The sequence below is a fragment of the Anguilla anguilla genome, chromosome 16, assembly GCF_013347855.1.
Source record: "Anguilla anguilla isolate fAngAng1 chromosome 16, fAngAng1.pri, whole genome shotgun sequence".
Lineage (NCBI taxonomy): Eukaryota > Metazoa > Chordata > Actinopteri > Anguilliformes > Anguillidae > Anguilla > Anguilla anguilla.
The window spans coordinates 25,539,354-25,556,614 of NC_049216.1; the positions used below are offsets into that span (position 1 = coordinate 25,539,354).

At 41.6% G+C, this 17,261-nt stretch overlaps 1 protein-coding gene across 4 annotated transcripts in view; it reads right to left on the reverse strand.

Annotated features, from left to right (window-relative positions):
* Positions 1 to 17,261, reverse strand: part of LOC118215667 (SH2 domain-containing adapter protein D-like) — a 70,135-nt gene that overhangs the window by 36,160 nt on the left and 16,714 nt on the right. The window lies entirely within an intron of this gene.

The following is a 17,261-nucleotide window of genomic DNA, read 5'->3' on the forward strand; positions in this document are numbered from 1 at the left end:
ACCCATAGGGACATATTCACATAAACTGCTCATAGCTAAGCAAAGAAAACGGCAATACGGCACAGCCCACAGATTGAAAAGGGTGCATCTACAGTCAGTTTAGTTTTCTGACAGGGAGGCAATCCATGTCAACTTGTGGAAGATATAGATGTGTGCTGCATGCCAATTTTTCTGCACAGTAAAACTAGACAGAGGGAAAATAACACGAAGAGCAATGATATGGTCTGTATCAGGGGCCGCTAAAATCACTGGATTAGGAGGCATGATTTACCATGTCATTTCACCACGCAACATCACCATGAGGCCGAATGCTTTGTCTCAATATTATTAAGCCTGTGTGTGTGTGTGCATGTGTGGGCGTGCATGGGTGCGTGAATATACACTGGTATCACAACGGTTCAAGGTTGGTCAAGGTCCACTGCCATGATGGTATTCATTAAGTGAAAGTTTATTTTATTCCCATCTTCTGCACTGGGTTTAAAGTGACTTTAAAGGCTCGATTGTTCTTCTATAAAAATGAAGCAAATTTTTAAAGCAGTTGACTTAAAGCCGAATCCTCAATCAAAGGAAAATAAACAACAATGTGCCCTCAGCAAGAAAGTTTATCTGCTTATGCCACCTAAAATATTCAATACAACATTATTCAATAATATTCAATAAATATTGCAGGACTGTAGAGCACAAGTATACATTCAGAATATGTAAAAAGGACTAGCCCTCGGAGAAGGATCTTAAAAATAAACATCAAAGCAATACTGAATTATTGAAAGTGGAAAGCACGGCAGTCATAAACAATGCAATATTCAGGGCGGAGGTCTGCCATTACAAAGACAGACTTCTACAAATATAAATTTAAAGCTCTAAAGTACGTGGGGTAGTTAAATTGACTTTGATTTATGTTCTATATATGTTATATTGTAGGCAAAGGCACCGGGTGGTGAAAACCATAAAGAAGACCTCGTACTCTCATAATATTTACATTATATTAAATATTTACAAGTTATTGCGATTTCCTTGTGGTGCTGAAAACACCAATGTTCAGGAGTGAAGATATTACTTGCTTTTAAGCATTTAAAAAAACCTACAATTTCAGAAGCATTGTATTGATTTATGTTTTCCCGAATTCACATCAATCTCTCTGAGTGGTTTAGGTACGAGTGAAAATGGAATACTCTCCCTACACTGGTAGCCATATTGCACAGCTGCACAGGATGGGGCCCCTTGGGCCCAGATCCAGGGACATCATTAAATGTATGTTTGTTAGTGGGAGCATATTTTTCTCAAGCTATTTATCACATGCTAATAATAGGAGCCATGTGCAGGCATAGGGCTCTGTAAATTCATCTAGTTTTCCTCAAGAAGGCACAATCTGCCCTCCTCTCCCCCCTCTTCTTACAACACCGACGCCTCGGTTGGTGTCCCTCAAAATAATGATAGCAAGTAAAATTATATTTAATGAAAGTGATTCTCAGGTCTGCATGGACTAATCGTAACAGCATTGTACGTTAAGAAAACAAGCCAACTTTTCTCATGTACTGCAGTACAGTTACTGCCATCATATTCCTCTAGGGGGCAGAGTGGAGTGTTTACTTAGGGTAATGCTCTAAACCCTATGCAGAATGACAGAGTTAAGGCTCTAATGTCCTGGGCACATGTCTTTGCATGGTAATCTGATTGGTTGCCTGGAGGTAAGCCTCAATATCCTACAGCAGTACAAGAATTCTTATATATATTTTTTTTTCCATAGTACCCAAAAGATTTTAGAAAATTTCAGGAAAAGGTGACGTCTGAAACATTTGTTGAAACCTCATGTGCACTCCGTGACTATAATCTCCTAAAAAAGACCTTTGCTAAAATAATGCAACTGGTTGGGTAGACTGACCAATAACAGACTAAGTAGGGCCAGTGAAGCAATTTATTTATTTCGTTATTCCATTCTAAAATAAATTGCATTTCACAGGTATGGACAAATAAGGAGTTCAGAATTGTTTAAGTGCGTCTGAAGTAGATATGGTCTAGGCTTTTCGCACATGAAAAGACAATGGGTGTGGGTATGTTTAAATTTAACTTATCAAAAGAAACTGCAAAACATTTGGACAAAAAAACAGAACCTTGTTAAGCCAGCTAGCCCTTTAAAATATATTCTTGCAAGAAACATCTGCTGGGTAATATATCCATAACACCAGCAGGCATATTCAAATTGTTTAAATTAATGTTTCATTTTCCAATTGCATGCACTTTTGAGTAATTCACAAGCATGTTTATGCAGCACCATTTGAATTTAAACCAGCTTTAATCTGATGGCTGTTCTTCGTCTGTTTGAGTAACAAATGCACTTTTGAGTCAATTGTTTTTGATTTCTGCCCAAAGGTTTTGTTAAATTCATCAAATGAAATGTCTCACAGCTATTGAATAAGTCACCACTAAGTCTCACAACCAATATTTTGTACAAAATATACTGCCGCTGCATCTAGGCCTCAGCATTGCTTGGCTGTTTATTGTGATTGTCACTAAAAAGACAATATACAGGGAGAGGAAAATACAATTAATTAGTGAAGCGCAATCTGAATGGGTCATTCTGCTGTCAAATATTTTGCATGTCCCAGACAGAACCAAAAGAAATGCCTGCAGTCTGGCATGCTGCTCCACTTCAAATTCAAACCTTTTTCCATTGCTTATTCCAACCGCCCTTTCAAGTGACTATGCCACAAGTTCAACCAAAGTCAGACGTTTCATTAGTGTGCAATCTGGCTCTCTCCTTCCAATTCAATACTTTGCAACCACTTGAACTCCCTTTGAAGACTTTAATAATGCATTAATGACTGATCAAAGGCAATTAACAAGCACCTTAACCTTCCAATTTCCGATGCTCTGAACAGCTCGGGCACCGTTTCCTCCTGAATAAATAATCCAAGTTCAATGCTTGTCTCGGAGTCCAGTCACATGGCGGAATGTTGTGTATCGTACTCTGAGCTACTATTGGTTAATCATTAACGCTCCCTGAAGAGTTATTCAGTAGCACGGGGGCTCGAGTTCACCTGGGTGGTGTTTGCTCATTCGGAGGTTAAGTCCGTCCCAGAGAGTGCAATTTTTTATTCTTTGTGCGTTTCTTTGTGAAACACTCATTTGGTAAAAACGTGAACCAACAAGTGCAAAAAAAATAGAATAGGTTCGTACCACTTTTTGAGCACCTGAAAGAGCTCCAGTTGTACCCACTGTGGGACAGAGAAGCAAAAGTGCCTGACACAATAAACTCATGTCTTTCTTGTTCCTTCGATATTCTCTCTGTACATATGCATTTTGCTTACAAAGTATAATAATAAAATCAAAATTACTCTGAACTCAAACAGGAAGCCGTACATTTTTTGGAAAACCAAAATAAAGAAAGCTTCTTTGTATTCACTGAAGAGAGACCTGAACAGATGGAGGGGGTCTTGCTCCAGACCTGCATTAAAATAGCACTTGCAAATATAACAGGGTTCGGGTTCTGTGCAATCAAGAGTACGCAGAAAATAATAGCCAGAGGAAGTGACCTTTTGTAGACTTATCAGTCCCTAACTGGCAACCAGAGTGCTTCCTCTATGGAGACATTCAATGAAAGCTTAATGGCTGTTTGAGATCACAGACTCTCCTTGAACACTTGCCAACACAGACTTGGCCACAACGCACATGCGTTTATTAATGTTTGAGTGGGGCCTGGTTCACGTGTCGATAGGACATTGACTGTGGAAGTCATAAGGAGTAAATGAATTACACAATTCCCAATAAAGGTCATTTCTTCATCTGTGCCAGCAAAGGAGATGTGACACATAAGAACATAAGAAATATTTATATTTCAGGGAAAATGTTACATTAAAATTTGATTGATTTAAATAGATTTTTAAATGTGAACTAAAAAATAAAAAAAACAAATGAAGGACAATTTGTTTGTTCATTTGAAGCCATGGGTAAATTCTAAACCAAGTATAACCAGTCCAGGAGCAAAAAGCAACTGCAGCACAAAAATGCAAGGGTGGCAGATGGTTTCAGCAAATTTATTTATTTTGTCTATCACCATGACTCCTATTTGACCTCAAGCTTTGTTTTAACACCAGTGCTGAGTACAAAGCAGAAAACATGCACAGGCAGCCATATCTAACAGAGTCCAATTACTGTCAATACAACCACAATTGTGTACTTGTGTGTTCCACAGACACATCTATGAATAAGAGTATCTCTAAGCAATTGCTTTGACCTGCACAGTGCAAGTCTGACCAACAGTGGGACAATAATAATAAGCAAGGTTGCCCTTGATGGCAAATAAAGCTAAGACTTTCTATCCCAATACCTCTATTTATTAGATTAATATATCTGAATATCAGATACGCACCAAGTGAATAAATAAATAATATGATCCTTTTAAAACAGTCCATCCAAAATGTCCTATATGTCTGTTTATCATGTTGAATTTACCTTCAGGCACATAAACAATAATGAATAAGAATGCAGAAGACAGTTTTGAATGATACATGTAGATGTGGGAGGAAAATGTAAACACATTTGTATGGCACTTGTGACTGTATATTTAGGCAGATGTGCCAATTCAACAGAGTGATTCATGCAAACAATTCTCTACACACTCAACACCAAGTCGTTGATAGTCAACAGGCAAAAAGGATATAAAAACAGTAAATGTAATAATGGAGTTTATAACCTTCCAGTTTAGGAGTGTTTTGTTATTTTAATTATTGACATTGTCTGTGGAGAACGGCATTCATTCTCGCCAAGTCGCTATGGTAATGATTGTCTAGTAAACATTCTGTTGCAGTCAGGAAATGACCCACCTGGGGCAATTCATGCTTAATGCTCACTGAAGTGCCTGAAACAGGATAATTCACCCTCACAAAGCCACACAGTAGACATTGTAAAGGGTCAAAAGCCATTTATACTACCCCTGAGGGAGTTGGCTCCTTGTTCATAACTGTGCTCCAACCAAAAGGACAAAGGCTCTCTGGACAAATTTCCAAATTTGTGTTCCTCAAAAGTAACCTAAGGCTGTTCATAGAATGCATTTATTTTATATTGCAAATATTGTTTAAAACAAGAATCAATTTATTTCTTGACATAACTTGCCAGGGTTTCATAAACCTCACTAGATGCACATCTGCAGCACAGTGCTCAGCATCTTAAGTTCTGCCCTCTTCCCCTTCCATTTCTCCCTTTCTCTCCATATTCCAGCCCCCCTTCCCCCCACAGTACTTCTCTCTTTATTTAGGGAGGTGGTTGCCAAATCAAAGGAAATATTCAGTTCAATGGAGGGTGGCACTTGACTGGCCAGCTGTTGCCTTGGGGTAATTGAGCACGGAGAAGCTCCACTAAGCCTACAGGAGAACTGTGCATGAGGGCACAGCTGTCGTGAGAAGAGAAGGGAGCTAAACGCACAGCACGGGAAACAATGGGCCCTTTCAGTATCCCAGTCAATACTAATTCCTTTAGAGCAGAGACAAAGCCGCAAGCACACTTTTGTGGTCGTGTGCTGATTTAGACACGGGCCATCTTGACGCCAGTCTCCTTCAGCACAATGCCCCCGGACCCCGCGGTGACCCGTCCAGACGGGGCACACTGCCACCTCACCTGTGACCTCCCCTCCCATGTGGGAGACCCCCCGACGGAGTTTCTCTTCTGCCCCCGCGGATCCTGCTGACAATGACGGGGCCGTGCTGAAAGGGGGCCGCGGAGCTGTGAGCGTTTTATCGCGCGCGGTTACAGCCAGGCATCTGTGCCCCTGTCCGACGGAGGCTGATGGATGCCTCTCGTTACCGCGGGCCTCCAGCGCAGGCGCCGACGCGCCCCGCGGCACACGTGACCCCTGGAATTTATAAGTCAACAGAACTTTCCAAGATGTTCTGCTTTGGCTCTCAAGTGTTAAAAATTCACCACGACTTTTCCATGGTGTCATTTTCTTCTCTCCGGTTTCCCTCCCGTTTGCAAAATGCGATGCTTTAATACTCCTTAAAAGAAGTGGCAGTTTAAAAAAAAAAAAAAGTGGTGGCCTGTTGAAAATCTCACCCATAATCTCATCCATACGCATGTCGCGCACCGACTATAAACAGAGCGTGAGATCCGTCATAATAATTGAGCCCACAGTCTGTTGACACCCTGCTAATCTTTAACCTGTGCCTCAAAATAAGTGACACACGATGGCAGAGGGGCAGTATAAGTGCTTTATGGCCATATGTCCACACTGGTAGTCATAATGAATAGATCTTAGGAGTTTGAATTGTCTCCCACTTTTTTTTCCCTCTCCTAACCTGACATCTGCTGATTATACCCACAAAAGACCCAGAGCTTTTTGTACCAAAGCTATTTCACAGCTCATTACACTGCATCAACATTTTTCTTTTTTGCCATATCCACAAAGCAACGGTCCGTTAGTTCTGATCGCATGCTACGCTAGGATAATCACCACCTTTCCTTTATTGGGATATCACATTGAGATTTATAAGCCACTCCTGTAAAATGGTCTCACTCTCAAAAGGATGGCCCTCCTCTTCACCCCTGAGAAAAACACCACCTGGTACCGATCCGTCTGAAAGCCAGTGGCTTTGGTGAGGTGCAAACTTTTCCTCCGTGACCAGTAACCTCTGGCGCATTCACCGCGGTCAACTTCTGCTGCACTCTGCAAACAATCCCTCCTTCAGAAAAGTGCTCTCCTTGTCCTGTCCAATCCACTTGCTTTTAATGAGCACTGACCTCAACAAACATTTAGAGCACAGGCTCCACACTGAGGACCCAGGGAGAGGAACCTTCGCCAAAAGGTCTTTCCTACACAAAGTGAGGGTGTCATAGGAACGCAACTTCCACCGAGACCATACAATGAAAATGTCACCCGATCAGACCTGTGACATTTAACCGCTGGCCTTTCTGTTTCCTTCTCCATTTGCAGAAGAAGTGCCAAAACAGCCGATTCCAGTTATCAAGAATGATACTACCTAGGCTAATAGCGATTATCACGAATGTGTCCTGACACTAATTTTACATTAGCAAAGTGCTTTTTGACAAACAGACACCAGTTTCAAGCAACTGAGTATACGCTGGGGATTGCATGGAATAGGCCTGGAGACAGTGTCACTAGTGGAGCACCAGTATGCTAATGAGGTGGGGATGTAATGAACAAAATGAAGGAATGAGAAATGGGCAGCAGCAACGGAAGACAATCTGCAGGCTAAAAGTTGCTGAATCGTACAAATGGAAATACGAGTTTCCAGCCTAAACTGGCCGGTAATGTCAGTATTAACAATATAAATACAGCAGTGAGGCTTATGGTCTAATCCGCTCATACTTCCATACTTAATAACCAGGGTCAAACATTTTTTACGTTGGTAAGATACATATGAAGACTTATTTGAATATGGCCGCCGTTGAGAAAAACAAATTACCTCTTTCGCACTATCCTGCTAACGAGCAAAATTTGCCCATCCTTCTCAGCAGTGTCTCTCTCTCTCCCAGCTCCCAGATGTCACTGCATATGCCAAACATGTGCTAATCAATCATCAACAGAGGGCTACAAGCAGGCCTCCTCAGTCAGGCTGGCGGGGTTGAATAGTAATTGCTTTGTGCTCTCCGTTAATTCGATATGGTATCTCAATGTAGGGGTTCATTAGGGACACAGGCAAGGCATGCTTTGCTCCGATAGCAATGGTCCTGGATTAAAAAGGGGTACGAGGAAGGGACAGGTGTGGAGGACATTTCTGAAATATAGGTTGATATTTTTTTTGGATGCCCATTTATGGGTGAGGTAAGAAACTGAGGAGGTGACATAGGAGGTACATTACTAATAGTGCAGTAAGCATAGTATGATTTATCTGTCAGACAGATTGGTCGCCTGGATACAGAAAGCCCGGATGCCCAGTGACCGCAGCTTTTCTGTATAATTGACTCAAGCAGTGTTATTGACTTTCTGGTTAGAGTGATTTAAGATCAGAGCCACAAGCGGGGGTCTGTCTGCAAGTGGGCCGCGAGGTGGAAACTCCAGGGTGACTCTACCATCGCCAGAGGACTGTGATCTATTAGGAAGACAGCTGTGCTTGAGATGCATCAGTCACCATGCAAACAGCCACTAGACAACAGAATCCACTGAATATAAGTCAGTCTGGTCTGTGTGCCTCACTGGGTCTCTGTGGGTCCTGTGCACTCATTTGAACTGGCAGGTGTGAGGTAGCTCGCCCTGCTCCTGCAAGTGGGCTGTACACTTTAAGGCAATTTGATGGTTCCCTATGACTTCCTGTCACCAGCTGTTTCCTGAGCCTGTGATCCAGTCCCACCCACCTAGTTCAGCTCCCCACTGGAGGCTGCGGGTTTAAGACCAGACTGCCCAGTTTCACTGGCCTGAGGCCTCGTACCTCTAAAAGTGGCTCTGCACGCAGCCATCAAGACACGGTCCTCTAACAGCTGCTGACAGGGCCTCTATAAACAGGCCTGTGATTGATTTTTATGGAGGAGAGGGAAAGAATGGATGAGCCGCATACGTGAGAAAACACCAGCACAGACACACACATGCACACAATCAGCTACACACACGCACACACACACACACACACACACACACACATACACGTGCATGTGCACGTACACACACAAACACGCACACACGCACACGCACACACACACACACACACAGCAGAGAGTAATGGAGGCGATATAGGTTTTTTCATATAGGCTAATAGATCTCCAACTGAGGAAAGGACAAGTGCGGGGGGGGGCATAAAAGGAATGCAGTGCCATTGAGATTTTTTTAAAAGCAGTATGCTGAAATGCCTGGCTGGTTCAGACACAGGAACAGAATCTTCATGAGGAACAGAAATTGGTTATCAGACATCAGACCTCATACAGATGAACCACAGCATTATTTTATTCAAACAAAAGGAGCAGGGTAGGGGGTACTGGCATAAAGTGCTTAGATTTTAAAGAACAAGACACAAAGTCATGGCACTCAACCAAAAATAATGACAGCTTTTTATAACATAACTTTAGAATTTTTTAAGCCATGCGGGTGTACACTTATTTTGTGTGTGTGTGCGCAAACGTTTGTGTGCGCATGCATGTGTGGGTGCGTGTGTGTGTGTGTGTGCGCGCATGTGTGCGTGCGAATGTGTGTGCATTCATGCATACATGCATGCATTGGACTGAGAGATTATGGACATGCAACTTGCGAGGCAAACGAAATAAAATATGAATGTTATAGTATAGAACTGTTTCCCAGCACATGGTTAACAAAACCACTCTGAAAAACAAGCAGAGAGTCCCGGAAGGTCATTTCCTTATAAATGTCATACATAAATTGGCTCAGAAATGGAGAGGCAGAAAAAACACAATGACCTTTCGGCTATTTACGAAAGAGGACAAGCCTGTTACAGGGAAAGTCACGGATCATTAGGTCAATCCGACTTCCTGCTCTAGCTTCACTCTACTGAGCACGCTCAGGGTGGACACATCACGGCTTCATCCACTTCCTCACCACCAGACTCACCTCATCTATCTCACTGTTTTTCCTTAATATAGACCTCAAAACATTACCTCAGCCTTTACTGCAGATATCACTGCAGAGTTTTTTAAGTCCCTGAGGTCTTTTTCAGGACATTGTTCTGACTTAACAGATCCCTGCCTCAACAGTGCATTGGGAGGATAGGAAAGCACATGAATAAAAGGCAAATCTGAATGAGTGAATCCACAGTCCAATCCAGACGCAGAACTCTTCAAAACTATACAATCGTATTATCTGAGCACTTTCAAATGCCCAAATATGCAGTCCTTCATTTCTCCTATATCTTTCACCATCTGCTTCTGCAGCACACACTGGTGAATTCACAAAATGCTTCACCATTACAAAAAAACAGAGATTTTTCTCTCTACACAACCAGAAAAATTAAACCTGCCACAGGCTAGAAAGGAAAAAAGTGAACGTTTCAGAAAGGCTGCCAATTCAAGACAAAACCATACAATTAAAATATTCTTACTTTACACTACCATGACAGCCTCATGCATAGAGGCATAATTATACCTGAATTGCGAGGATATTCACTCTAGGCAGAATAAATATTCGGTATCCTTAACAAGATTAAGCTGTCAAGTATTTGGAATGTGACACTGAGAATGTTTAAAATTGCACATCCCCGTACCACCAAGCTGAGAAATCAGATGAACTTTGGGATTATCTGGCCCATCTTTACTTTAGCCATGACAGGAATATATGGACCCATTAGCCAATAGTGAACATGGATGTCACTTATACCCTTTTATGTCCCTCCCACCTACTGTGGAATGAAGGATGAGAGAGGGCCATTGGACTATCAATCAAAGGCACCGTGTGTCACAGCTAGAAATATCTAACCTCTCCCCAGCGACGTGCCTGGATGTGCCTTCATGCTATATGCTACATTTATTGCCCTAGCGTGCGCTGTAAAGTGCAACATGGCAAGCCCGTACATATGCTCCCTACCCCCTGGGCAATCGGATTAATGATCTATGGATGACAGAGGCTGAGCTCTGGCTGTAGTGAGCCCCAAGGAGCACTGTGGTTGGCATGAGTGAGACAGAGAAAGCCTGGCGGTCGGGCTGGTGCAGTGCTTAGCGCACTGGGCTCGGCGGCTAGCAGATGTGAATGCCCCACACCGTGCGCACATCAGGAAGAGAAGTGACACACAGAGCAGTCACACGGATCAGCCACGCCAAGCTGGGTCCCTGTCAGAACAAAGACAGCGGCCTGCTAACAAGATCAGCGCTGCAAGCATATGGAGAGAATAAAAAAAAAAAAAGCTAAACGTTGATTTTAGCAGTTACCAGAAATCACCTCAGGGAAAATAAAAACCCAATAACCGTTTTTTAAAAGCTTTCCCAGAAAACAGTAAGATTCATTGAGCAGTACAGGAACTTATAGAGCTGTTCCGTAAAGTACCCACACAGTGTTTTTTTTTGTGGCATAAGGAATCTTTACAGTGAGGTTGTTTTACATAATACATAGAGATTAACTTGAATATCTTGGATTTGATTGACAGAAATACAGTAATGCATTTAGATGCTGCTTTTCAAACAGAGCTGCAGGAGATCAAAGACTCAGTTCACTCATCACCTACGCATTTAATGCACATTCCTGGACTCTAATGGGAAGGTAGATCCTAAGCACAAGTAAGTCCGTTAACAGTCCTTCGTCACAAAGCCATCAAAAAGGCTATGAATGAATCTATTATCAGTTTTAAAAGCAGCAAAATCATATTTTATTGAGAATGGGATAACAAGTTTACAAGTTTGTGCATTTAAAAAACAAGCCAAAATTATGATTTTGGATGTTTAAAGAGGAGCCCGGCAGTGAATAAATCCACAAATCGAGACATATTGTCTTACTTAGCAGCAAAAGCACTGAATGCTATACAGGCCTCCACTTGCAATACCATCCAACTGTGGCCCACACTAAATTATGCAGAACCATGACTGGGCTGACAGGGTTACTTTTAACAAATATTTCCTGGATCACTCAATCACCACAAACAAAATGTCCAAGACCACACCCAGTCCAGCTGTCAATCCATAATTTAAGTACCATCTACACTGTTCAGATGGAATATTGAAAAGCAGATGACCATTACCACTGACTATGTCCATTTCCCATGACCAAGATTAGATTTTTAGAAAGAAAGATTGTTGACTTAGCCTTTCGCAGATAATGTAATGTAAAGAACATTGCATAGGAGAGGTCAGGACAGCACATCCACATCTCTGGGAGAGTGCAACAAAGTAAGACATAGCAATGTCCGCTAACAGAGTCGTCATAAGTCTAAATAAAGCTCTCGTCAACAAAAATGATATGTACTGAAAACATTGTGACACTACCTTCAAGATTATATGCTAAAGCAGGCTGTGGATTAAAAAAAAGTAGCCCTGGCTTGCAATGCCTAGCCTGAAGCGTCTTCCGTAAATAAAACAGTTAGAAAACACTTTGCTTAATGGGGTTCCTTTTATTCATCTATAAGAACTGCAATAAATAAAGTCACAACTATATGTTGCAATAAACCACGCAAGAACCACAATCTGCCTAAAGCACATGCCACCGATAAGTAGGGCCACAAAACGATGAACTAATATCTTGGAAAGAGTTTGTAGAACGACAAGACAAGTTATTTAGAAAATAACCTAAGCAGAGCCTGAACATTAGGTTGGCAAAAAAAGACTCAATTCCCAAGACAGAGACCAGTGTCTGGGAATTTTTCATTTTGTTTTTTATTTTTTACACAAAAGCTACAAAGGTATTCTACCATAATGAAAAGTAAAACAGTCAGTTCTCCCTTGAGAAAACCATCTTTTTCACTACATTCAGCTAAATATGCACCTGGTCTCATTCAATGAATAAAACAGAATAAATTGCACCTAAAACAGGTTTACGTGATGCACCCATAGTTTCATACTAACAGCAGTACATTCAGGACAAACATTTTAGCTGTGCTATTCCTTCACCCGCAGGGACACATTTTTAAGGAATGGGGTAGCATTAAATATGCATAGGATCCCGCTGCCAGTCATATCCCAGCTAGCTCGGTTTGCTCATCTGAACTGATTCACACGTAACGCTTGTGCGACTGACCTTCTACCAAACCCGGGGCACTGAAGCATGATTGCGCAGCAAGACAACAGGCAAGTGCACACAGTGAGAGCCACCAGCAGATGTGGAACGATAACCTGGACAAAGCAGCCCTCGGGCAAAATCCAGCCTTGCCCTACCAGTTCCTGACAAGCCAGAACAACACTATGCATGTCTGAGAGAGAGATAGAGAGATCAAGACAGGCTGAGAAAGAGAGAGGGAGGGAGGGAGGGAGAGAGAGAGAGAGAGAGAGAGAGAGAGGAACACCTCTAACTGCCTTAACAATTTTTTCTGCCCCTTAGAAGGCCACACCTACATTGCTTCACCTTCAGCTTGGCACTCCTGGAGTACTTAAAAAAATGGCAATGACCGATACGAGGATTGCCAGCATAGCGCACCACAGGGCAGGCAAGGCTACGGTAAAATGTTTTCGAGATAAATCAGCAAGGGCAAAGGAACAGCCGGGAGGGGAAGCGGGGAAGCACGTATTCCTTGTGGCCAATGGCAAACGCACATATAAAGATCCAGTGGGACACTGCATGGTGCAATGACAGTGTGCGGAGGAGCTGCAGTGTGGAGCAGAAGCAGAATAACACTCCCAGCCTGCCTCTCTGCGCCTGGAGGACATTACCAGCAGGCCAGTGGGGGTTACAAAGCCATGACCCCCATCTCCAGTAGATTAATGCTCTGGCAGATTGGAGGCTCTCTGAGGCAGAGACCCGCCAGGGGAAGTCAGTGGGTCAGCAGCAGAGGGGACTTTCAGTGTCTCAGCACCTGCACCAGGACCACACAGTGGCCAAAGACTCTGTAGCTTTGCCGACTTGCTTATTACAGCAGTAGCCATTCTTCTGGTTCTGTTCAGACCAAAAGAGGACATAAAATACAAAGAAGCCCCATTTTGTGCAACAGTTTTGCATATGAGAAAAATTTACATTTTCATTACTGTACTAAAACAAACAGTTCATGACAGAGCCTGTTGTGAACATCTTTAGTGAGTTCTGGTGCATACTGAGAGCACACAAAACACTTCTTCCAAAAAGTGACATCCCAGAATAATCAATTATAAAGAGATACGGCCAGAATATTACACAAAGGATGAAATAGAAAGTTACTATATAAGAGTATGTTTTAAATCAAAAGTTTTGCAGACAGTGTTAACACGAGCAGTGACAGAAACAGTAGACTGAAAATTGAAGAAAATTGCAATCCAGTGGGAAATGTCTCAAGATTTTTATTGCGTAGGTACAGTCACAATGAATTAGGATAACAGATCATTGCTCAGTGAATTTTTTCCTCCATCACAAAGTCTAATTAATTTTGGGTTCATTTTCAAACTTTGAAAAAAAACTACAATCTCTATTTTCATGAGGAAAAATCATAATTCTGCTACCACGGACATGTGATAAATGTATTTTCACTTGCGTTATTCACTTTGTGCAAATAATAAATGTGGGTTCCACATCATTTCCTGAGAATGACAAGAGAATATACAGCATGAGGTATAACCTATGAAAATTGAAAACACGAATACCAGTCTCTGTCAAGCCTATTTTGGACATCTAGGACATAAAGCACTCAGAGCTGCAACAGCACAAACCAGGTTTCACAAAATCCTCTTTTTCAGGAACTAAAAAAATGCCATTCCATCTTTCCCAATCCCCTCAGCACAGAATCAATTCCTGACCTGGCTACCAGCCAGAGTACCAGGACCACAGAACCATGACCAACTTATTTTTACACTGAAGTGAGATAGGTGATTTTAATTAGGCCACACTTCACTGGGCTTTGCTGTAACAGCTAAGCAGGTGACACTATTCTTTCTCCTCTTTCTGCGTCCCTCTATATGTCTCTATAGCTCTCGCTCGCCCACAAATTTCAGAACAGTTTAAAGGGCTTTTGGCTATATCCATCATAGGAATTATCAATGCATTCATAGATCAATAGTAGGCTGTTTACTGGCATCAGAAATATCTTGATGCTGGACAAAGGCTTATTTTTCCATTTATCTTTACGGACAATTCATGAAGATCAAGTGATGCCTCGGTTAGCCATAGCTTACCTTTCATTGTTAGTCCAACAAATTAGAGACTGTATACAATGTTACATATAAAAACTATAATTTAACTTATTTTACTATATTTGATGGTGACTTATCAATTGCCAGTATTTCTGTGGTTGCTTTCTGAATGAAACGGAGAAAAGTAATAAAAGTTTCATTAAAAACTTTACAAAACCATAGGTATGGAGAAAGAGTTCTTTTTAAAAACACATTCAGAAGTGTTTCGCAACCCTCTCATTGCCTCTTGCCTCACTGTTTGCCAGTAGCTTGATGAAGGAGTTCAATGCTGCAAAATTGACCTCTCTTGTGCTAGCTAGTTTGCACTGGTTATCAAGAGGAAGTTGGCTTAAAGTGGGTCAAATAAATCCACAGCTGAGCGACACTAGAATTTCAAACACTCAATAGCAGTCCCACCCCCACAGAAAAACAAGAACAGACAGATACAGGGCTTATGTTTGAGAAAACCGGATTGCAATGGCTGTGCATGGCTGTACAATGGGCCTACACTGAACTCAGTAAAGAAAGCCATGTTTTCTATTTTCTAAACACTTGTTTCAGTTCCAGATTTTGAGATAGCTGATTATTTACTGGCTATAGAGAGTGAAATGGAACCATACAAATATCCCAAAATGCATAATTTCTGTATCTTTATTATTCCACTTTTGTTGCACATGTAAGATACATTTTTATTAAAGGAAATAAGAGAGTTACTCGCTCCTATAGTAATTCCAGACACTGACAGACCTGAATGCTATGACTACCTAACCAAAAGAAAAGTATTGATTATGATTCATCATTACCACAAAAGATGAATGTGTGCACATTTGTCTTGAACCAGCTTGATTTGTACAGACAGCCACGCATTTGCAAATGTAATTCCACTCAAAGGAGAATCTCAAGATGGTTCCATTTGGATCTAAAAAGTTATTTTTACAAATACAAATATTCTGGGCAGAAAATGCTTGATGAATCTTGAAATTTTCAGTGGAAAATACCTTCAACCCAATCATTTATTAACTTCAATATTCACCTTTTTGTGATTGATACAGTCACAGCTGTAGAGCAACAAGAATCATGCACCCTATAATCAATAATTTAATTATTATTTTTGAGCAGTGTAATTCAATTCAGGAAATGATAAAATAATTCATACAAGCCTTCAGTGTTCTAAATTCTTACACGTGTTGGAAATTTTCTACATCAATTCTAAGAATGAATCACACTTTTACACATGGAAACTTGCAAAAACCTTGATTATGTGACTCAGTTGTTATCTGAGGGAGGAAGACAGGTCATTTAGGCGGCTTGACCCATCTTTGTTAGAGCAACATTGTTAACATGTAGGCTCTGAACCTCAACCGTGAAAACTGAGGCACTTAAAAGATTCATAGCGGGACACTTAGACGTCTCATGAAATTTTAATACCCCGAACTGGGGATCGGCAGTGTGCTGGAGAGACAGCACGGGGTCAGAGGTCAAAGCAGTGAATCGCATTGAAAAAAAAAACAGACTGACACGAGGCCCATTAAGGCTCTTCTGATTTAGGAGTCTAAAATGGTTCCGTTAGCACACTCGAGATGGGAGGGGGGAGGGAGATGCATGACACAAAACCGATTTTCATAGCAACTTAAGCCTCAGGGAACCGCTAATGGCTGCTGGTCCAGACACAATCAGCACTCGCGAATATGAAATTATTCCTGGCAGATGACTGCATGGCGTTTGGCTTCAAAGCCCTGCAGGCTGGTGGGAAACAGACCTTGCAGGCTCCCAGGTGTTCTGCCCCTCACCTGTAACAGTGCCAGACAGGAGAAGGGCACATTCACCCTTCCAACTATCTGCCTGGGCCAGGCAAGGCTGAATATGCTCTGATTTCAGAAGGAACAGATGGAGCCTGTGAAACACCTTTAAGCTATGCTGATTTTCATTGTAAAGGAAGATGCAAAGCATAGGATGACAGTTATAAAAACTGAGAAGCCTCACTCTTCTGCTTTCTACAGAGATATTCTCCCACTGGGAATACAAGTACACCCAACTAAACTACTATAGAAGAGAGAAATATGTACCTACAGTATAAAATAAAAAGTTCTATGCAGGATGCAGGCACAAAGACCTTTGTATAAAAGCTTGAAAGAACACTGACATCACAAGTTGGCTACTGATGAAAACGCAAAGAAAATCGCTTTATCGCAAACATCTTTTTTTTTAAATTTCAGATTATAAGTCATATATTAAATTTGTCTAGACTTTGTGAATTGACAGGAGATGATGAAATGGTTAACGTAGTAGCAGAGGAATTGTTCCCGTAAAGTTTGACAGACACATGAATCATTATCTCTGAACAAAGCCTACTGCTTCTGTATGGCAGTCTGCTATTGAGACAGACATAAAAGATGCGCATATGCACCTCTTCGACAGCTGCGATCCGCATACTGTGCCGTCATATACACACCCTGCATAGAATACCTTTTCAAAACACCGGAACAATGCGGGCTTATTTTAGTAGCACTTTGTGTATAACCACCAACAAACAACAAAGTAGTTACCAAGGCAAAACAGTACTTTATCAAGGCATGCAAGGGATCAACAGACAA